The sequence below is a fragment of the Lycorma delicatula genome, chromosome 4, assembly GCF_047948215.1.
Source record: "Lycorma delicatula isolate Av1 chromosome 4, ASM4794821v1, whole genome shotgun sequence".
NCBI classification, from domain to species: domain Eukaryota; kingdom Metazoa; phylum Arthropoda; class Insecta; order Hemiptera; family Fulgoridae; genus Lycorma; species Lycorma delicatula.
This window is the reverse complement of record NC_134458.1, coordinates 215,064,262-215,089,796: the sequence shown is the minus strand read 5'-3', so window position 1 is coordinate 215,089,796 and position 25,535 is coordinate 215,064,262. Positions and strand designations below refer to the sequence as shown.

The following is a 25,535-nucleotide window of genomic DNA, read 5'->3' as shown; positions in this document are numbered from 1 at the left end:
TTTCATTTTTCCCATACAGGCATTTGAATTAAAAATTTAATCATATTTATTTCATCAAAATTTAAATTCAGATAAAAAACACACTTTTGAACTTAACATGTTCAATTTTTATATTATCACGTGATTTTCCGAATTTTTGTAGCCACACACTTTGTAATGCTTCATTCTCCGGGAACGGAAAATATTTCACGTTCTTTTTCGCTGGTGAATCAGTTCTGCTCAAACAATTGGGGAAATAACAAGACGGCATATTTACATTTGTATCAGAATAAATTAGTATAAAAAAAAAAAAAAAAAAAACACTTTAAAAGCGAGTAGTTATAAAATCAAGAAAATTCAGAGACAAACTATCCGTGTAAAAGCTAAAACAGAATTGTGTCTTCAGAGAGAAAATTCTTTTCTGCTTTGTCCAGGTAAAAAAATCAGTCAGATTTGTAAAACAAAGCGGATTAAGATATCAAACCTGAATGCAGAACAATTGTTCTCTTTATTGCACGCGGTTTAAAATGGTTTACCTAGAAAATCCCTTGCATTTCATTTGACTCGTTAGAAAAATACGTTTATTGAATATAAAATTATTTTTCACTAAACAACAACTTTTTATTTTATTTTTATTTCAGTATTATAAAGTAGTATTCATTTTTGTATCGGTAAAAAAAAAAGTAATATCTCATTTTCCCGTGTAAATTAGATTATTAAAAGCAATTTCTTTCAAAAATTGTTTTGTCATAATATTTTTAATTAAACTAAAAAATCATCAATTCCGAAGATTGACCAAAATAAATAATATCAGATCTTTAGTTATAAAATTTTGAAATAAGTTATCTCCCATTTAGTTGATTTTCCATTTTAACAGCATTAAATAGTTTCACATAATAAATGGAAAATAATATTAATAAAAAAAATATTTTACGAGCATAAAAAAAAAAAATTATCGGTGATTCGATACCGAACCCCAGGAATAGCAAAAGGAGTCGTTACCATAGAGCCACACACCACGCTACAGGAAGACTTTGTGTCAGTTGCACTTCATAAGATGTGTCCGCTGTTTGTTTGTTTAGGTTTTCATTCATTATTTTGAATTTTATCTTAATTAACAATCAATTTCAATACTCTTAAGAATCAATAGACTTGTATAAAATATTTATTTTTATTAAGGATTATTAAAAAAAAATTGTTATTATTAATAAATATTACAACTTTATCAGTACCAAATAATACTAATTCATATTGAAAGTGAATACTCATTCATAAATATTCGATTGTTAGCTCGTTTAATCATTATCATGTATTTAAAATTTTGTAAAATTTTTGTACTACTAAAAACTTTTGTTCCAAAATCCCTTACTTATATGTTCAAATAACCCGGTAGAAAATGAGATTTTGGGACGAGCGTATACGCCTGCGCGCCGAATACTGTGCGCAATGCTACACCTTGTTACTTTCATCATGTTTAAATGAAAATTACTTTGTACAATAACATAAGTTATTTACACATTTAAAAACTTACATTTTCAAATAATTTAGGAGGCTTTGTTCTTAACTTGTCTTCTTTTGATTCAGTGCAACAATAATACGACAGACTTTGTGTTCAACACTTTTGCTTCTTTAATTTTTGGCCCGTCAACACGATCGCTACGTTCGAACGTTTTTTAAGTGTCATAGAAATTTACACGGTGAAAAGCTTGGCGACAACTTTTTTGGGGTAAATAAAAATATGTACTAAAGAACCGCACTCTCTTAACGGAAAAAGTTTTTTTTCTTATTTTTACAAATGTAAGTATAGAATTTACACAAAAGTAAATGAAAAATACATAATTTTATCGCACAAGAAATTAAACTTCATGCGTTAATACGTATTAATGAAATCGAATAAATAAAAAAATTTTAATTAGCAAAATAGTACTTTGAACAAAGTAACAGTTCACCGATTACATTTCGGTTAAAAAATGAATTACGGCGAAGAAAACTTTCAGTAGTTACAACAGTTTCCGCATTTAAGATAGCGATTTATTCAAATTTCGAGTCATTTGTGTTTACTCCACGACAAAAAAAAGGCGATTTAATTGTAAAATTGTTGTAAACATTAATTTCTGTTATTGTAATTCACTTTCTTTTTTTTTTAATTAATACGCATCCGTACGTTTCTAATATTATCGTGGACAATTGAAAAGTCTGGAAATTTTTCAGTTTTCAAATTCGGTATTCATGCTTTGCGGATGGTGGTGGTTATTTGTGTGTGTGTGTGTGTGTGTGTGTGTGTGTGTGTGTGTGTGTGTGTGTGTGTGTGTGGGTGGGTGTGTGCGTGTGTGTGTGTGTGTGTGTGTGTGTGTGTGTGTGTGTGTGTGTGTGTGTGTGTGTGTGTGTGTGTGTGTATACATACACAGAGTGTTTATAAAATCGTTTCAAGAATTCAGGGGATGGTTTCCCCGCTGTAAAATAAAGAATAAACTTATATCAATATTCATTTGGAAAGGCTTAGTCTTCCGGCTATCCGCCATTTTATATTTTTAACGTAAAAATTATTTCTCAGGAATGGTTAAAGTATCGAGCTGAAATTTTGTATACTTCTAAAGCACCTAGAGGTTTAATTATATAAAAATAATGAACCTGATCTCTCAATCCATTTAAAAATGGCGGCCATGTAAACCTTTTAATTAATATCTTTGCTACCGCTGGTTTATTTTTAAAAAAATGTTAAGCGTTTCATGGAATTGCTTAACAAAATTAAATAACTTGTACGATCTCAACTGGAATTATTTTTATTAATGTTATGTAGTAAATTATAATCATTTAATAGTTTTGAAAATATTACAGTGAAATAGAATAATATTAAAATCATGAAAATATTATAATAAAATAAATGCTAAGTAAAATTACAAAATAATGAGAATTATTATAAACTAGCCGTTTATCAGTTACACGTATCTTAAAAAAAAAAAAAAAAAAAAAAAAAACACTATTTTGATGTGCTTTAATGATTTTTAATAGCATTGCGATCTATTAAATTTACACCGTTATTAAAATTAAATAAATAAGAAAATTTAATTTCTTTGACCGCTGTTTACTGTAAAACTATATTTTCACTTTTAATTAAAATTAAGTTCGTTTGGCTAGAGGTAAAATATACACGTGAATATCAACTGGTCTATAAACAACCTTAATAAAAGATTATATTTTTGCTACTCGACTAATATACCTAATAAAATAAAACTGTTCGACGATTAACTTGAAAACGTATTTACAGTTCCTTCTTTCTGTTTGTAGTAAATATTAATTTATGACGTCATAATATTTAAATAAATGTGAGTTTCATGAAAGATTAATTAAAGAAATTTCGGTTACATTTCAAAACAGAATCGTAATGCGTAAACTTATATTTTATGCTAATTATTCAGTAATTTAGGAGAATAATAATTAATAGGAGAATAAGTAATTTTATACGAAACGGCGACCACCCGACTACCTGCTTAGATGATGTACTTTATTCAATTTGTAACTAATGAATAGAGTAATGCCGCGGATGCCTGCCACCGGCGGCTGAATTTGCGATCATAACGCAAGTTTCAAACATTCTAATTTTCACCTCTTTTGTATTAACAGAACAAAAAATAAATTTGTAAAAAGAAATGCAGACGTATAAAGAAAGTATTGTATTATTTACATAACGAAGTTCAGAATCGTCTCGTTATTTCTAAATACGAATGACATGACATTCAATTGTACGTTGAAAAATAAAATTTAATAAAACCGTTACACTTTCCTGTATTGTCTGTACACATTTATTTTCAAAAACATCTGAATTATATAATATTTAAATCGAAATGACCATCTAGGTTTTTATAGTTAAGATATTTGATGAATAATTTTTTTTTGCGTAATTTTTTCCCAAATTATTTCAATAGTTGTTTCTCAATGCTCTTTATTTTTATTCGATGCTGTTATTATAATTAATTTTTCTAAACTCCTAGGGAGCATAGCAACAACTCGTTTGTAATATTGTTGTCGGTTAAAAAGTCTAGAAAAATTTCAGTTCAATTTATAGGAATAAGGGAATCTTCATAATTCCAAAACCTGCGTTTGACGTGTTTGCGTATGTGTGGGCCCGGTTTTAAGGATACAAATTAGAGAATATTGCAATAAGACGTTGAATTTTTGCTTATAAGTAAACAGGCAGATTTTTTAAATATTTTTTCCAATTTTAGCAATTTTCTAACCCAAACTAACTATCTTATATTTCGATAATCAGGACACCTAATTTTTCACGAGAAATTAAGGATAATTCAATCCTTGTATTTTAATTCCCTACGTGAATATAGCTCGTATGTTATCGTTTATCTCCAAAACGAATAAACGACTTTCTGATTCGAATTAAATATCTATATGGTGATAAAAGGAAATAGAAATAAAGTAAAAATTTTCATTATCTGTCCGTAAACTAGTAAAAATTATCCGAAATTTATATCTAAAATTTTATGATAGACAAAAAAGAGAATATTTAGCGATAGGTTAAGATGTGGTATTAATAATATTCATTTCTACGATTTGTCAACATAATTACTTATCCAGAATGGTCAAAATTTCGTACTTCCGTTCGGTGGTTTCGTGTATTACACTTGTGATTGGATAAAAAGCGAGATATTGTGAACGTTTGGAATATGACTTACTCTAATTCGTCACAATATTTCATTGATGTGATTATTCAAAATATTCAGAATGTTAAAAAATGTAGCATTGTGACTGGAAACTGATCTACCCTAGTTTGTCTGAACGATTCAGTATTGCTGTTTTTATGAAAGAACTACGGAGAACTGAAATTATCGGATGCAGTCATACGCTACAACACCTATGACTGCATTCGATAAATTTATATCAATAAATATAGATAATGATATACCAATATCATGATTGGTTGTATATTATCCGTTTCAATTTGTATGTAGATAGTGAATTAATTTATATATATATATATAGCCCACCGGGTTGGTCTAGTTCGTCGTCGTAAATCAGTTGTTTAAAAGATGATTTTTGAAGTGGAAGGTTCTAAGGTTTAATTCCTAGTAAACGTTAGTTGCTGTTATACGGATTTGAATACTAGACAGTGGATACCATTGTACTTTGGAGGTTGAGGCTCAATAAACCATAAGTGCCAGAAATGTCCAGCTGAGTCTGTACAAGACTACAGCTTATTTACATGTCATACATATCATCTTCATCTCATTGAGTAGTGGGATGATTGCTTAATGTTCGCTATTTGAAAAGATTATTGGTCGCTAGTAAACATTAGGATATATATATACTTATCAATCATTAATTAAATGTGTGTGTGTGTGTGTGTGTGTGTGTTACTAATATATATATATATTCGCAAAATGAAGGACAAAATAAAATACCATGTGATTGAACATTTAAGAAGAATGATTCTAGACATAAAATGTCATATAACCATATATTTTTCATAATAACATCCTGACAGAAACTGCGGAGAATTGAAACTGAAGCAAATGTGCTAAAAGATAATCGATTCTCTAGGATATTCTAAAGCCAGCTCATAATAACAAATTGCTTTTTAATATGACATACGGGTTTAGGTGATAAATAGTGTAATGAAACAAAAATAAATTATCCACGATAGTTAAACGTGTATATACGAAGTGTTAATTACGTGTAAATGTGATGGCCGATTCTGTGCTTGTTTTGTTTGTGTGAATAGACTATTGCTTGCGTAAAACCTATGAACTGTTGGACCGATCCGAATGAAATTCTAGAATAGAAAATAAAATTATAACTGCTCTCTTTTATATTTAAACGGGGTTCAATATACACAAGATATTAACAAATTAATAGAACACTATTCTATTATTTTTGCAGATACACAAGTGACGTAATTTTTCATAGCGCATATTCTGTGTGCGCGCTATTGAAAAATAAAAAAGATTTTCGTCTCTTTTGACATTACATGAAAAATAGTTTCTAAATTTCCTTATATATTTGTGTTATCATTAAAAACCATAAAAAGGTAACGTATTTTGTTTAAATTCTATTCTGTAATTTAATTTGGCCCATTATAATTTGGTGTAAGGGGCCTGCCGACAGGCAGAACACGTTGCTGGTAATATTTATATATAAATAAATGAAATTCAACGTCAAAAATTCGTCATGAAATTCAATGGTCATTCGACCATCCTCTGGAAAAGTTATTCTTCAATTTCAGATCATTAAAATTAAATTATATAGAATGTAAATTCATAAAATGTTAAAATCATAGCAACTGGTCGTCATAGTATAAAGTTAGTCATGTCTGTTATTTAAAAAGGTCACAGTTGTTATGAATATTAATGGTTGGAGGGTGACAGTTTAGGTATATTTATAATTATTAATTATTTATTTAAATAAAATATCGTCCTCAAATCTGGTCTTTTCATGGACTAATTTATTGTTATAATAGTATATATTGAATTTTTCGAGGATACTGGTTTTATAAAAGTCATTCGAAATATGTAATATTTAAATAAAATTATCGGGATTGTAGTTGTGTTTATGTTGTAATATGTGTCTAGCATAATTTGATTTATCCAAGCATCCTTTCTTTATATTGTTAATACGCTCTTTGTCCTTAATAGAAAAAGAATGTTTAGTCATATGTATATTCTAAATGACAGTCTTCACATTTCAGACTACAGACTCCTTGTTTATCTAAGATATTTATATTTTTAGGGTTTGCTATTTTATTATGATCGTTATTGTTTATAAAATGTATTATTCTGTTGTTGGTGGTATCTTGTCTTTAGATTATAGGTTTTATATATTTTATCAAAATATTTATAAAATGGGTTAAATTCTATTTTTATATAAGATGTTTCTAAGTCATTATGTCGTCTTTTATATATATTTTATTTTTATTTTTAAAGTATAATTTATTGATCAGTTGTTCATTGTAACCATTTAATACTGGTATATTCTTTATAATATATATTAAATATCTTTATTTTATTAAAATATTAGATATTTCTAACGATTTTTATAAAATCAGTATCCTCAAAAAATTCAATATATATTATTATAACAATAAATTAATCAACGAACAGACCAGATTCGTAGACGATATTTTATTTAAACAAATAATTAATAACTAACAGGATGCCTAAACTGCCTTCCTCCAACCACTAATATTCATAACTGCGACCTTCTTACATAACAGACATGACTAACTTTATACTATGACAACCAGTTGTGATTTTAACATTTTATAAATTTACATTCTACATAATTTAATTTTAATGATCTGAAATTGAAGAATAACTTTTCCTGGGGATGTCGAATAACCGAAAGTGCTAGAAAAGAGAATGCGAACGAATTGTTGGTAAGGTTGAATTTCATTTTTTTATAAATAAATAATATTATATACCAACTGTGCCATGTTTAAAAAACTTAACGATGCTGATATTTTTGTAGGTTTTAATGTACGGATAGGATTCGAATAAAAAACATTTTAAATAAGTACTTATTAAGAACGAACTAATATTAAGTAATCAAAGCAATTTATTTGATTGAAATTTTAGTAGTATCTGGGATTTTACCGTTTAGAATTTTAATCAACTGGCCACCCACTCATATGAAAAATGTATGTTTGAATCTACTGTCGCACGGAATAGAATCTCCAGATATGCTTAAAAAACATATGTAATCGGATATATTTTCTAATTTTTTCAACCAGAAATAATAGAAAAAAGTTATTTCCATATGTCTGTTAAATTTTTTTCAGCTTATCTGTTTTTTATGTTTTGAAAACTGAAAATCATTTTTCAAGAATATATTGTGATTATTTTGGCAGTAATTTATGAGCATTTTAGTATTTAGTATTGTATTCGTGTTAATATATTAGCGCGGAAAAAATGATCATACATCAAAATTAATAAGCCTTTGATGCTTAGAAAGAGAGAGAGAGAAAGTGTGTGTGTGTGTGTGAGTGTATGTTTGTTTAAGTGAGAGAGAAAAAATGAGAGTGAAAAAAAGGTGAGTAAGAGAGAAAGAGTGAGAATGTGTGTTCGTATTGTGTGTATGTATATATGTGTATGTGTGTGTGTAGGTGTGCGTGCGCGTGCGCGTGTTTTGGATGACTGAATGCTATAACAGGATCGGATACGGCTTGGGGGATTTAAAACTGTTGTCTGAAGATTGTGTTCGTCGACTCTATAGCAAGTTTAGTTTGCATAACAAATTTGCGATGCAAAGCTCTCTAACATTGTACAATATCTCTCTTCTTGAATATACGTCAAACTTACCTGGACTCAGCAATACATATTACATTAGATATTATTGTTACCCTTTTGTACTCTATCGCACCTAAAACTTGCGCACGCAAGTGCACAATATTCTTGTTTTATTTCAAAATTATCTTTTTATGTTCTTATACAAAACCAGTAAAAAAAATTATTTAATGATGCGATACAGAATATTCGTCGAAGCATCAAATTACCTTAATTTGCTTGTAAGTCAAATTTTATAAAAAATTCCCATGCAAAACGATTTTTGAAATAAACTGGAAAACAAGATCGCATTCCAAAAACTCTACAAAAAAAATTTACTTAAAATTTAAACCTCAGTCTCATGAAGTCATAACAATCTTTAATCGGAGAGCATAAATTTTTTTTTTCAAAATAAAGTTTATTTCGCATTCTAAAATTTTGAAATATCTTCATGATTATTTGTGTTCTTCAAAAGTAAATTATCTACCGGTGGTGCCTATTTCCTCAAGTATGTGTGTGTGTGTGTGTGTGTGTGTGTGTGTGTGTGTGTGTGTGTGTGTGTGTGTGTGTGTGTGTGTGTGTGTGTGTGTATATACTCGTATATGTTTAAATAAATTTTTAAAATTTGAAAAAATTATCTATACGAGTATACAAATATTACATACAAATTGTTACCCGCACACTTTAATTATCCTGTATTAAAGAGCAATTTTTTTTGGCAGTCGTGTGTTTTTAATGCTTATCTCTTGTTCAACTAATTTAATTTCTTTAATGGAACTATCAGTATTTACCCATTTGAGTAACTTTTTTTAATTGAACCGTAATTAAAAAAAAATTTAAAGAACCTAAAAAATGGAAAAGTATAAAGTGATATATTATTTTATTTTTAAATATTTAATCAGTAAAGTTGATGTGCAGTCAAGAAAACATATTTATAGACATGTTAATAGAGTAAGCCTTCTATGAGATAATTACATTATTTTGATTAGATATATATATATATATATATATATATATATATATTTAATAAACAAAATCTTTCTGAGGATGAAATGCTAAATCTCTTGTTTTTTCAATAATAATTTATATTTTAAGAACAGTTGAAATATTTTAATGAAATATTCTTCTTTCACTAATTGAATTAAAAATAATTAACTATAATTTCTGTTATTTAGAAATAATAATAATAATAATAATAATAATAATAATAATAATAATAATAATAATAATAATAATAATAATAATAATAATAATAATAATAATAATAATAATAATAATAATAATAATAATAATAATAATAATAATAATAATAATAATAATAATAATAATAATAATAATAATAATAATAATAATAATAATAATAATAATAATAATAATAATAATAATAATAATAATAATAATAATAATAATAATAATAATAATAATAATAATAATAATAATAATAATAATAATAATAATAATAATAATAATAATAATAATAATAATAATAATAATAATAATAATAATAATAATAATAATAATAATAATAATAATAATAATAATAATAATAATAATAATAATAATAATAATAATAATAATAATAATAATAATAATAATAATAATAATAATAATAATAATAATAATAATAATAATAATAATAATAATAATAATAATAATAATAATAATAATAATAATAATAATAATAATAATAATAATAATAATAATAATAATAATAATAATAATAATAATAATAATAATAATAATAATAATAATAATAATAATAATAATAATAATAATAATAATAATAATAATAATAATAATAATAATAATAATAATAATAATAATAATAATAATAATAATAATAATAATAATAATAATAATAATAATAATAATAATAATAATAATAATAATAATAATAATAATAATAATAATAATAATAATAATAATAATAATAATAATAATAATAATAATAATAATAATAATAATTATTATTATTATTATTTTGTTATAATAGAACAGGTGTAAAGTTGTCTACTGCGTATTTTTGTGATAAAATTTTAAAACTTTCAGCCATAGCTCAGCTGTTTATCAATCGATCTAAACAGATAAGGTATCATTTTGTTCACAATAAAAGGTTTAACATTTTATATAATAAAACTAATATTTACGGAGCTATTAATGATTGAAAATTTTAATTGCCATCATTTTGAAATTTTAAAAAGTAAAATTTTCAAACTTATTTACTTATTTTGCAGTAGCTGTTGTTAAATATTTTTTCACCTAAATTTCATGAAAATATAACATTTTTTTTCTTAAGTTATGGATTGTTATTGGAAAAAAACACAGATCTATAGGCAAAGGAAATATAAAACGAGATATGGCATTTGCCCAATTGAACTTGTTTGTTTACTTTTATATCCTGAATCAGTTTCTTAAATTAAGAAAACTCCTCCCGAGACATTCTGTATAAAATTAAATAATTAAATCCGGAAAAAAATCGGATACAAGTAAAAAAAAGGAGATTGGGGAGAAAACCTTAAAAAGCCTGGATGAAAACAAAATACCTTCATTTTAGTTAAATTTCATTTAATTCTCAATGTGTTTATGAGAATGGGTTTACAAATCACAAAACTATGCAAAGAAAATATAAAGATTATTACGAGTAAAATATTTAATCAATATTATTAATAATTAAAACTAAATTAACATCCACGGAAGATTTATTAACAAACATAATTAGTTGTATGATGTAATAAACAGGTTGTAATCACGTAATTATAACATGTAAATGATGATATACTCTGTTTATTTTAAAGGACTGAGTATAATTACGCAGCTAATTTACGAGCATTAATATTACAGTGCTGCATATATTGATGGAGTGCCAAACATCAACATTCAGTTGATGCACCTAACAACAACATTCAGTTTTATTTTTAGTTTAAACCTTTTTTGTTTCATTTGTTTTATTTATTTTTTTTAATTTTAATTATTCGTCTTCTTTAGCATTTAATTGTATAATTTTAAATCCAAAAAAGATTTTGGAAAACTTCCGTATTCAAATTATTTAAAATAATGAAGTAATTATTTTAAATATTTGTCAATTATAAGATAATTTTTAAAAAAATATCAGTGAGATGTGTGTGTATTTTTTTTTTGTAATATTCAGATTATTTTACTTTGCCGGCGAATATGGTAGAATAACTATATTCTAATAGTTAAGAGGAAATCATGGTGATCGTGTCAAAAATGGGTATTGAAAAAAATTACCAAAGAAAAGACTTATTGTGCGTACGTATGTGTACCGCACTGCTTTTGGCCTTATTTCTCAGGTTTAACCTAACCGATTTTCTTCAAATTTGGCTCAAAAATATTTCTATATATGGGGCACTGATCGTATTTTTTAAAAAAAAAAGGGGAGGGAGATATCGCGAAAAGTCAATTTCGATTTTATTCAGGGGAACTTTGGAGAAAACGTTATTAAACCAAATTTGTTACCTTCAATGTATACGTAAATAAACCAATTTTTTTTAAAAATCAATTTCAATTTTTTAAAATTGATATATTTGTATATTTTTTCCTGCATCTCCTTCGATTATAATATTTTCCAAAATTTTTTTGAAAGTTTATAATTAATATATAAGCTTTCAAAAAATGTTTATAGTTTTTTAAAACTAGACCCCGGATCTAAAATGCAGAAAGATTTTTGGAAAATGTTTTTTTTTTTTTTTATTTTAGCCTCTATTGAAGGGGGTGATATATTTAGAGAAAACCTTAGTTAAGCAAATTTGTTAAACCTATATGAATATTTTTAGAAAACGTTTTCTTAAAATTTATTCCTCATCTCTAAAAAATATATAATCTTTTTTATTTTTTGGCTCTATCTATTTTAAGTTTTATTATAAAAAAAACGTTATTTTTCACTTTTTCTAAATTAAAGTTTTTTATATTTTATTTTTTTTTATAAACGGAGATGTATCAGAAAAGTTTTGTAATCAAAATTAAGCATAACAAGATGATTTATTCAAATCTGGGTGATTAATCTACAAATACTAATACAAATTCATATAAATAAATCAAAAAAAAATTTATTACCATAAATATGATAAAAATTTCAAATTGATTTGTAATAATAATTGACAACAAAGTAAACTTTTAAACGCTTACTATTCCATTTAAATATTAAAAATATGTACAAACTTTATTTATAAACTAAAATTGTTGATTTAATACAGAATTATGTTTTCATATTAAAAAGCAGAAAACGTATAAGGTTGTAGGATTCTTTTAACAAATTACAGTCAGAATGTGACCTTAGATGGTTTTATTAGTTGTACGAGTATATACATCCGTTTGCATACACAAGAAAGCACTTCCCGTAGGTTTCACTGCAATAACGAAAAATTATATAACACAGTGAATGTTCTGTTTCATATTTTCATATTTCCATTTCGTATTTTCTTATTGGATAATTTTAGAAAAAAATAAGTTTTAGAAAAATTAAAAAATGAGATTTTTTTAAATTAATCCGTTTAGAAATATATACTATCTTTTTATTTTCACCACTGAGATTGCTTTCGTTGATTTTTTTGTACAGGAAGTTTCTTTGGTAGTCCTGTAGAAATTTTTTCTCAAATAAATTAAGTGAAAATTTTTTTAAATAAAAAAAATATGTGATCTCTGTGAATGTATGAAGGTATTGTTTTGTCAATCTCTGTTTACCGATTCTTTTCTGTATGCTGTCAATGAATAGTCTTTTTACTCAAACCTGTGAACTCACCCGTATATTCAATTAAAATTTATTTTTCTGCTATAAGCCTCCAAAAACGGCATCCGGTTTTCTTTATAAACAATCGTTTTAAAAGCCATTTTATACGTTGCAAACAACTAAACTATTTGAATCCTTACTTTAACTTAAAAGCCTACTTAAAATTCAGCCAAATAATAATTCTTAACATATTAAATTTTATTTAATCTTTTAATTAAAGCTTTTAATTTAAATCTTAATATTTTTATAATTTTTAAGTTTTAAAACCTAAAATTAAGCATACGCGTCTATGATAACGTCTTATGTTAATTTAACAATAGCTTTACTTAAGTGCATTGTTTATTGTGATAAATTTATTAGACGAAAAACCCCGTAAAAATAGAAAATATAGGTATAAAAAGAACTTTCATAAATTATCTAAAAAATAAGAAATTTGTCGCTATATTTTGTAAAATTCATCAGCATATAAAGTAGTTAAAATTAAAGAAATTTTTAAATAGAACGAAGAAACATTTAGGACCCCGCCACAGAATAAAATTAACAGCAGTGGAGATGATTTTTTTGTCTTCAGTCATTTGACTGGTTTGATGCAGCTCTCCAAGATTCCCTATCTAGTGCTAGTCGTTTCATTTCAGTATACCCTCTACATCCTACATCCCTAACAATTTGTTTTACATATTCCAAACGTGGCCTGCCTACACAATTTTTCCCTTCTACCTGTACTTCCAATATTAAAGCGACTATTCCAGGACGCCTTAGTATGTGGCCTATAAGTCTGTCTCTTCTTTTAACTATATTTTTCCAAATGCTTCTTTCTTCATCTATTTGCCGCAATACCTCTTCATTTGTCACTTTATCCACCCATCTGATTTTTAACATTCTCCTATAGCACCACATTTCAAAAGCTTCTAATCTTTTCTTCTGAGATAATCCGATCGTCCAAGTTTCACTTCCATATAAAGCGACACTCCAAACATATACTTTCAAAAATCTTTTCCTGAGATTTAAATTAATTTTTGATGTAAACAAATTATATTTCTTACTGAAGGCTCGTTTCGCTTGTGCAATTCGGCATTTTATATCGCTCCTGCTTCGTCCATCTTTAGTAATTCTACTTCCCAAATAGCAAAATTCTTCTACCTCCATAATCTTTTCTCCTCCCATTTTCACATTCAGTGGTCCATCTTTGTTATTTGTGCTACATTTCATTACTTTTGTTTTGTTCTTGTTTATATGGAGATGATAATGTAAACAAATTCTTTTAACCGGGTATGTTTTTTTAAATAATATACTGAATTTTATAATAGACAACACATAACTTATTAGATCATACCAAATATTTTATTCATTTCATACCTTAATTAATAAACTGGAAAACAACGTACACTATTAAATATGCTAAAATTACGAAAAAATTTGTTTAATTATAAGAATACGAACATTAACCTGGGCGTAAAATAATGAACAAATGTGATAGACTAACGAAGCGCAATATTGCGCCGTACCTGTCTGTATACCACTACGAATTCAGTGTGTGTGTGTTTCAGAGAGAGAGAGAGAGAGAGAGAGAGAACAATCTATGAATGATTGCATCATCTACTATACAACAGTTAACACTACCTAAAAATCAAGGTTGTGTTTATACAGTGTTCAAAAAGGGACGCAATCGTATGGAAAAATGAGGAAGTTACAATAGTTGTTGAAAGTGGCTTCCGTTATGCGATTCACATAATTGAATGCATTGCATGCTCTTAAACACATGTTGTAACGTTTGTTGAGGAATTGCAGCGAAACATCATTTAATATTGCTATGCAATTCGGGACTCTGGTGTGAGGATGAGTTTTGTAAGCAGCATCCTTAAGGTATACCCACAAGCAAAAGTCAGGAGGGGATAAATCTTTTTTTTTAATTTTTTTGTATCTTCCTAAGCATACTAGTAGTGCAAATGGCAAAAAAAAAAAAAAAATACTCTGGGAACAATATTGGGACTGGGGGGAAGTCGATGAAAGTTTAAAAATATCGATTTTTTGAATCCTTTTAAAACTTTTTTTTTATTTACTATATTAAACTTTTAATAATAATAATATTACGATAAAATTTCATCCTAATTCACTTAACACATAATTGTAACATATAATTGTTTGAACATTTTTCAGCGGAATGTTTTTTTTATTTTCTTCAATTTAACATAGTAAACGTAGAAAAACAAATAAACTTTCTTGAAAAGTGAGTTTCGTAGTAGAACAGAAAAAAATAACGATTTTTTTTAATCTTTTGAAATTTTTTTGGTTTATTTAAAGATATATTGAAAATTTTACTATAAATTTCCGCCATAAATTGACCCAACTCCAAAAAATAAATCTTAGGTTACTTTTGCATGTATCATTATTTTTCCACTATATAGAATAAATAACCAACGCCAGGAAAGTGTTACAACTTTGTTGTAAGCTTTTTTAACATATATACATATATTGTTTACAATAATTATAATATCGTATTTATCAATAAGCCTGTTTTTCGAGATATATTTATATTTATAAAAATGATTTTATTTTCAGTACGATTAACTGGAGATTTAAAAACGGTAACGTTTCTTTAGTTTCAGTTTCACAGGTAAATTTAATGTTTTCGTTGTATTAGTTTATTCATTAATTCTTCTTGTAAATTAAAAAAAAAAAAAAAAACAGTAGAAATAAGGTAACTCAATCTAACTAGGGGGAAATAATAGAATTTCTTTTTCATTTCTAGTTTATCCATGAAGGAATTATTTAGAAATCCATATATTGGTTACATATTGCTGTTCTATTAATTTATAAAAATTGTTATTAATTTGAACAGCGTTTTTTCGAATATAAACTTGACCTTTTGTTTTTAATCTTTTGTTTTCCTGAATTTTACAAGAATCAATAGATTGGCGCTTACCCGATCCAATAACTGCACTGCTTTCTTGATAGAGTACTGGAATTTATAGCAAAATACCTATTAGGATCATCTAATTCACTTAAAATATATATATTTTTTCGAGGTTAATTGTAACGAGAAAGTTATAATAAAACTTATGTTTCATATACAGAGACGAGCTAAATAGCAGAAAAAACTACGCTACTATAAATTTCTAGAGATATATCTGAAATTTAGAGGTGGAAGTTATGTCCAACTGATTCACATTCGGCGTTGTTTGTAATTTCGTTTTGTCTCGCTACTCGTTTTACTTTACTGACACTTGTTTTACTTATAAACACTTTACTGATCACAGTTCACCAAAAATATATTCCAAGCCTGTGTCCATTACTTCACAGAATAATTACATTCGAATATTTTTAATTAAAAGAATGTAAAGATATTCGAATAATTAGCTTATTGAAGTATAATGTTAATTTTGTTCAATTTTACCCGTAAAAGTGTTATAGATGAAATTCATAATTTAGTTTATTTAATATTATTTTAGTACTTTATTAACTAATCTGTATTAAAGTGAAATATTTCTTAAATAGGATGTAGAAAACTGAATGTTACGTTATATAATACTTTGATTGGCTGTATTTTAAATTGTAAAGAATATTAACTACGCTTGAAAATCATTGTACACTGCACTCAATATCAACGAATAACAGATCGCTGTTAATATTTTTCACAAAACGGAATTTTATTATTGTGTCTGTATTTCTTTATAAGATGTCAGAAATGCTTTCATTCAATTCAGCGACACATTACTTCTTATGATCCATTACTATGATCGAGATCTCTCAGATTTTAGTACGAGACAAAAAAAAGTAGATTTTAGGGGATGTATATTTCTCATACATTTTACGGCGGGCTTTAACTTATTAACAGAAAAGTGATCGTGATTTGTAACTCTGTAATTAATTTCACGGATCGACATACTGAAGCGGATATCGATTAGTTTCCATCTTTCTTCCTCCTTGGGGCTGGACTTGCTTTATTATAAACAGAGCTCCAAAGGAAGATTCAGGAGAATTTTCTCCCTCGTACACTTATTCCGCCATCTTTATTTGGATAATTAACCAAAATTACGGACACCGCATGCCACAATCGCTTGGTCAGCAGTTTAGTTCTAACGATGTAAGCTGTGATAAGCGCGCCGAATTCTCTCCGGCCCGTTTCCCTATGGTGAAGGATCCGATAGCACAAGAATACCGTGTGTTCTGCAGTAATGTCCTTCCCGGAATAATTACAATCTGCGAGGGTCTCAGCGTCCGCGCACACAGATATGCCTTAAAACAATCGTGACCAGCAAGGATCAGGGTCAGTTTGTACTCCAGTTCTCCATGTTTGCGGCGCAGCTATCTCAGGAAGTCCGGTATTAGTCTGTAGGTCCATCTTCCCTTCGTTGACTGATCCCATCGATAGTGAAACCTGATTTCAACAAAATGATGGTATACTATCGTACCTGACAGGACAAAATAATTTTTCTATTCTTGGTGTTTTTGAAATTTGATCGTCTTGAAGCACTTTCAGCTCCTATGATAATCGGATTGGAGATTACTGCTTTACTGGGTGTATTATTAGATTCCTCATGATAGGGAACAGTAAAATAAAAGGTGTCGAAACTATCAGAGCAAGCTCAAACAAATCAAACTGTAAATTACTGCATAGATACTATGTAATCAAATGATTTATATGTTTTGAAACAAAACGAAAGATCTCTAACAGAGATCACTAACACAAATTTTAGATATTCTTTTATTAGTCTGAAATCTAAAATTAACATTACTGATCTGTGAACTTTACAATTAAAAGTTTGTAAACTTTATCGATCTATAAAATTAGTATACACTAACTTTTTGAAAATTATATATTTTTAATTGTAATATTTTAATTAATTTCACACGTGGAAACTTAGCATATTCTTACGTGCATATGAACAATAGAGCGTGTTAATTGTAATTACTTAGTTTTAAAAAAAAAAACTGTTTTATGGATTAGATTCCGAGCTAATGAATAACAAATTTACGAATAAATACTTTTGAAACAGCAGCGAGTAGTTACGTAAACATAAATTCAGAAAAAACACTATTAAATAATTTTTTTAAATGTTAGCTTTTCCAAGTATTGTCACTCATCTTTAATAAGAAATCATTATTCATTTGTTAGGGGTTTCCTTTTGTTTGATAAACAATACAACTAAATTTATTTATTATGGGTTAATGACAAGTTAAAACTTGTTTAGTAAATAATATGTTGAACAACCTGCACGAGTTTAATTACACGTGGAGGATAAACACTGTTTTATATGTCGCAGTAGCTTTTCATTATTTGACCCTAACAGCATGTAATCTCCGAGGAAGTTTATTAGAATCGTATTTACTCAAGTTAACAAAGAAACAATAAATAAAGAAACAATTAATTGAACTGATTTAAAGTCAATCAACGAAAATTAAAAAAATTAAAATTAAATTATACATTTAGATATTCCAGTCAAAGTTTTTCCCATAGATTTTCTTCATCATTCCAGACAAATAATGAAGTGATTCCTTCTATTTTCCGTGAGTAACACACCTATTAATTGTTGGAATGATCTACATAACGCACAGTTTATCTTCTGATCTCAATAAAATATTTATTTATTAATTTATAAAAAAGATTGTACAGGTAAAATTAGCCAAAATTTACAGAAATGTTTAAAATTAACGTTTGTTGGAACATAACGTTCGTATGAAATAAAGTAATACGTAATTTCATTATCACAGTTATTTCTTTAACTGATGGGAAAATATTTACGTTATAATTATACATGTTGCAATTATATCGAACAATAATCTACATGTTAAGCTTAATAATATTAAATTTCCCTTACCATAAAGAATACGTTGGGTTAAAAATCAGTTTTCCCCTAGAGGCAGATTTAAATTCTGTAACAGTTAGGAAATTTTGATCTTGCAGTTTGTAGTACTATTCAATTCTTGTTCAGTTCAATTTATTATAAGTATAATAATGGCGTTAATATACAAAGTAAGAGCGAGTTTTTATATTCAGTGTAGGTGGAAAAATAATTAGAATATTGATGACATATGTCAAATTTCATACGTGGTTTCGTAATATTAACCTGAATCTGCTTACAGTGGAGAGGCTCCACGTACATATTAACTTTAAGTTCATATGCTATCATTTGCTATGCGTTCTAAGCGTTGATTTCAGTCTTCCTTATTTTGAATCACTTGTTTAAACGATCGTTTTATACCTAATTTCATTATGCACTCGATCCCTTAAAGTGCACCTCTTAACTGCTCATAGGAATCTCATTTCAGAAGCAGTGATCCTGGAGCAATGACTTATTGTGCAGTAACAAATTTCTGCACAACTACTAGAGCACTAATAATGCTATAGAATTTAAGATGAGTCTCTCTTGAAGCTTTCCTATTGAGAGCTCGTCTTATCGTACTGTACACAGAATGAAATTTGTTAAGATTCCTCTCTATATCTCTATCACCGCCAAAACTCATATCACAATCCAGGTAATTAAAATGTCAAATCTGCTTCAATGTTTTATCATTAATGGCAGTTTTTGTTCTTACTGAATCCTCTCCTAAAAAAAGCTGTTGTTTTTGTTTTATCCAGAGATTTCCGTGATGTATTTGCCACAAACCTTGTATAACCTAAACACCGCTTTCTGCAACAGATCTTCGGTATTCTGAATAATTGCCTGATCATCCGCATAAAGGATAGTGTTGAGAAAAAACCCTCATCCAACTTAATACCTGGGCTTACATCCAGATCCCACATTCTAACAAGATCATCCAAATACACGATAAACAAAGTTAGAGAAAGATTATAACCTAGTTTTACTTCTCGATTTACAAGAACAATTCTTGAAATTTTACATCCACACTGAACAACTATGGATGAACCAAAATCTATTGATTTAATACAGTTTATTAGATGTAGTGAATAAACTTCTTTTCTTTATTACGTCACGTGGTTTACCTCTATCAACTCTGTCAAAAGCTTTGGTATAGTCAATAAAGCCAAATACATCATTAGATTAAATTCTTGTCGCTTCTCAATGATTTGTTGCAATGGAAAAACATTATCGGCACAAGAATGTACTTCTCGAAAATCACTTTGTACGTAACAACATAACTTCGAACTTTGAAGCCGACCGTTTAAAATTTTGCTACAAATCTTTTATGCAATATTCAAATGCCTTATACGTCTATAATTCCTAATTTTATCTTTCTTAAACAATGAAATTACTTTAGTTACAAACCATGTTTCCGAAATTTAACAGGATTTCCGACATAAATTTATAAGGTGTAAAACGGGAAGCTGGAGTGAAGTTCTACCATACTTCAGTAACTCCAGTATTAGTGCCATCTAGACCAGTAGCTTTCCTATTTTTTGATATCTTCAAACTTTCTTGAAACTCCTCATACGAAATAAAATCAACCGCAGCATTGTACAAGGTGTCGCTTCTACTTCACTGATTAGGTTGAATTTCTAAGGAATTTATTTTACTAGGACATTCTGCTGAAAGCAGAATGTCCTAGTAAACTGGGATAATTGTGTTTACTGGTACGATGAAAATCCTTACAAAATTACAAAGAAAAAACTTAATGTATCTCAGGTATATATTTGGTGTATCTCAGGTATTTGGAAATGCATGGCAACTTAAGTCGTAAAAAAGATGGCGTCTATGTAACAGAAAACATTTTGTATTCTACAATTTAGCAAAACAGAGTGCGTAATATCGGTTCAGCGTGCGTTTCAGGATAGATCCACCATCGAATAAAACAATGGTTGCCGGTATAAACAAGTTAAAAAATCGAGGTATTTATGTTAGGGGAAAAGCCCAGGACGACCAAGCACTTCAGAGGAAACCGTACAATGAATTCAAAAGGCTTTTCAGCAAAGCCCGGAAAAGTCTACTCATCGCGCTAGCCGAGATCTTCGATCCCTCATATTACTGTTTGGCGTTCATTAACATGACGCTTGAATTTCAGTCCGTACCGATCACAACTGGTACAAGCTCTTCGTGTAAATGACGAAAGAAAACCTAACGATGTTTGTAATATGCTCTTGGTTTGCTTGGCATTTCTCCCGCCGCCACCCCATTCCGTCACCCTAAAGCATAAGAATGAATGTCTGTGCCACAAACGGCTCGAACAGTTTAGCGACCAGTATCCTAACATAGCTCCTACAGCTTACCTAACAGCGTGTGCGGACTAAGCGTGGTGCTATACACCATCGGCTTACGTGTCCCAACCGCTCACTTGTCATATATTTGCTAAAATGGGTAGGCGCCCCCGTCAAATACTAAAAATATATATGACAGCCATAATAAAATTTATTTCGTCTAGGCAGCTATTAGCTGCCACGCCTAGGTCGGTGAATGCCAGCAAGTACCTGTCCACAATTTTATAGCGCTTGGAGCCATAATAATTGGCTGGTGGTCAGCCATACTCAGGGTTAGCTTCCCACGGCAATACGTTAAGAGACTTTACCTTAAGAAAACTACGGATGCCGGTTGAACAAAGTAACCTCATCTAGAACTCCCAGACATCCGACAATGCGACTTTCGCTACATTGACTCGCCACTTATGAGTGGCCAATTTTCCCCTTGACCTTTAGTTCCAGGGTGGCCCGGTCTCTGCCCCCCCCCCCAAGAGCAGGGCAGTCAAATATCAGGTGTTAATTTGAGTGGACCTCCCCGCAGAGGCAGAGCTCATCAGTTGCCAGGCGGAACCGAAACAGATATTGATTCAAATTAACGTGACTGGTGAGCACCCGGGCACCCGATGCCCTTTAAAACAAGCTCAAGGCATACCATCCCCCCAAATCCTGTATAAACTTATACAAGGATCTTTCCTTAGTCGTGGTGTCTCATTCCAGCTGCCACACTTCCATTGCGAGGCTCTGCAGCCTCTTCCGTAGGCGGGAGATGGGCAACTGAAAAAAATTTAGATCGGGTGCATTGTGATCACCGTTCCGCTCCGGTACTGGCCCGGCTCGAAACCGCATCCCAAATATCTCAGCCTCCCGGCCTCTTCGCTATCTCCACATGGTTGCCCGAACTTTCAGCAAAAAATCGATTGGGAGAGCCTTCCCCGCTACGGTGGTAGCCTCGTAGGAGGTTGTTTTAAAAACATCAGTGCATACAATTAAAGCTCTGCGCTGGGCACTCCTTAAATTTTGAAGAAGTGCTCTATTCATATCCAACCTATGCGCCCAAAGGGACGCTGTGTAAGAGGTCATGCTTTTGAAGACACCTCGGTACACCATGTACATTTCACCGCCCACCAACCCATAGTCTTTCTGAGCAATCCTCCTAAGTTTGTGCATCACTGAGACGGCGTCCGCCGCTACTTGCCTAATGTGGTTGCTAAAGAGCAACTTTTCATCAAACAAAACACCTAGGTACTTATGAACTTTAACACTTCGTCTGCACTCTTGAGAATCATAAGTACCCTTGCACCCTTCTAATATGATCTTAGTCAATATGGAAGACGGTAGGACAGTAACAGGACATTCTTATTTATCTTGAGATGCTACTGGTTATAAAGAATTCATTTTTCAGCAAGATGAGGCTCTGTCACATCGGCACAGCTGAGTTCGTAGACTTTTAAATGAAATATCGCTTCAAAGGTAGCTCAAGACTTGGTACTATACTTCTGGCTCCCGAGATCTTCAGACATTACACCTTGTGACTTTTTTTTGCAGGGATATGTGTAACATAGCGTATAGTGTATATTCCACGATGAACACTTACGATTTGGATGAGCCGGAAACCAGGATCACAACTGCACTTCTGTAACAGAAAACTGTCTGCAACGCGTTACGGAAGAATCCAGCTATTCTCTTGATGTTAACGGTGCAGCAGATGAAGGTGCATAGAACATTTATAACTTGGTAAGTGAAATTTAAAAAAAAATTTAATAATATATAATTCGTCTTGTAATTGTAAAATAATTTTATTTCGAAATATATATGAAATCGATCATTATTTTTGATAAATGCTGTGTTTTTTCGAATTCCAACATTTTGAACCACCTCAACCTGTCACTTGAAAAATCAGTTGAATTTTATAAATCAGAACAAAATTTTTTTGGAACAGAATATATTATATCGTGGTTGAACGATGCCAAGAATTCATAAGGACAAATATTCAAAAGGTCGATGCTTTAAAAATTTCTTCTGATGTGCACTAAATCTGTAATAATAATAATAGTTTCAAAAAAAAAAAATTGATTTGTTTAACTTTTTTCCATTAATAATCTGGGAAACTGGCATTTAGAACACCAGTATAATTATAGTAGTCTTTTAATTATAATTTTATTAAATTAAATGGGTTCTTTAAGAACAGTATCTGGAAAATTATTCACAAAATAATAGCCTTTCCTTATCGGTAGGCAGAATAAACCGCCTCCACCACAATCCTTTAGACATATCACTGTCTACAGGATACTAATTATCAAAGGAAAGCCGGAGATACAATTATTAAATCTAAATAAAAATATTCAATAAAGAAAAACAATAGAATGTTTTTATTCAGAAACAAAAGAACTGTAATTAACGAAATGCGTAAATAGAATACATTGAATAATAAACGAAACGATGGATGACGACGATGATGATGATGAGAAGGAAATCAGAGTGCGAGAAAGAGAGAGAATGAGTGAGAATGATAATGATTGAGGGGGGGTAATGGAATAGGGATCAACGGTGAACATTTGAATATAGCCTTGTAAATGTAAATGGCCAAATCCCGCTACCACTTTCTCTACTACCACTACCGAATGCTGAATGCTACCGCCCAACGCATTACTACTGTCCATATTTATGTCCAACCCCGGTCCCAAAAGCAAGCTTTGATTGCCACCCTCACTCGATAGATGGATATATATAATATATGCTCGTGTATATATATATATATATATATATATACTCGTGTATATATATTAAATACGTAATATTCTAATCCATTATATTGCGTCATCAATTGTATTATTCTGTATCATATATCGAATAATTATTATTCATCTGTCACAATTGTTAAATACTCATCCCTTCAAACAATATATATAAGTTTATATTTGTGAATAATTATAATTGTTTTATTAATTTAAATCTGTTACAATTAAATTGTCCTAGTAATAAAAATAATTATTTGTTTTTACAGTAACAACAGGCTGACGTCCAATAAACAGTTACTGATGGATAATAATGACTTTTGTAGCGTGTGAAAAATGTCATGCCTGCCAAACCCGAAACGTGATGAAAAGATACAGACGCTATAAATTCATCACTGAAATCGGTTAATAATAATGTGTTTCAATCGGTAAAGACATAATAAACATTAATAATATTTCCCGCTTTGCAAAATTAGTTATTTATTTATTTTTAATACATAGAATACGAATACGCTAAAAGATAAAAAAAAAATAATAATAATAATAATCAGTTTAAAATTACATTTAAAAATTAATTTCTCAAACATGGTACCGCTGATATGTTAAATAAATAAATTAAAAATTAATATAATTCACCTTACCAGCACGTTGATACGTTTTCTAGGTCTTTCGACTTAATTGGAAGTCATCATTAGGAGTTAAAAATTAATGCATTAAAGTCAAATTTTAAAAATCATAGTTAAAATTTAAAAAAAAAATGACTGTCCCGATCCTACTAGTATACTGAAGGAATAATAATTTAATTCCTGATGATGGCTTCCAAGTAAACCGATAGATCTAGAGAACGTATCAACGTGTTGGTAAGGTGGATTATATTAATTGTTAATTTATTTAGACTTAAAAAGATTACATACATCAAAAATTAATTCTGAAATTATTTTCCCGTTGAAACAAAAAAAAGCAAAAAACATCTGAATTATTGTTTAATTTTGATTTATATATTCCAGAAACAACAGACTGATTACTGTTTCTTTATGCTGGATAAATTTTGTAGCAAATGAAAAAAAAAAGACAAACCTGAGTGGTGTTTGAACCCAGATCTTTTGAGAAAAAAAAATGTTCTAAATCTTAATAATACCACATAAAATTCCTTTAGGTAGAATATACATTGCTGATAAAATATTTTGGAAATATGATTTAATTTCTTAAGTTTTAATATATGTTTCATTTTAATAAACTTCAAAAAATCTTAGTTTTTATTTAGTCTCTGTGACTTTATTCATACCATTTTACTCAAAATCAAATCCCCTGCAAAAAGTTGTTTTTATAAATTTTACGTGTTTATTACCAATTTAATAAAGTTATTTTACGCCAAATATAAAATACTGTGTTTTTCGACCCCAATCCTTTGCCTTTTATCCAGCTTTCGCAAAAACTACTATAAAAGAAGTTCTGGGACATATTTTTTTCAGTTTTTCAAGTTAAATTTCAGCAAAAACCATAAAATTTACCTCTTAATTTGGGTCTAATAATTACAATCTAACTTAATTTTACCGAAGGCGCGGAAATCGGTACGAAATCTTTTGCCACCCGATTACTCACTAACGAAGCTTTTCCAAACCTTTTTGTTTCATATGAGTTTTTTCTTTATTTTTTCACGTAGAACATGT

The 25,535-nt window shown here is 28.9% G+C and overlaps 1 long non-coding RNA gene across 1 annotated transcript in view; it reads left to right on the top strand.

Moving 5' to 3' along the window:
- The window catches only part of LOC142323022 (uncharacterized), a 64,122-nt gene extending 38,963 nt beyond the window's left edge, over positions 1-25,159 (top strand). The window contains exons 2-3 of the long non-coding RNA XR_012756000.1: positions 22,676-22,864; positions 24,135-25,159. This is a non-coding gene — a long non-coding RNA (uncharacterized LOC142323022). The remainder of the gene's footprint in view (positions 1-22,675; positions 22,865-24,134) is intronic.
- The last annotated feature ends 376 nt before the right edge of the window (positions 25,160-25,535 follow it).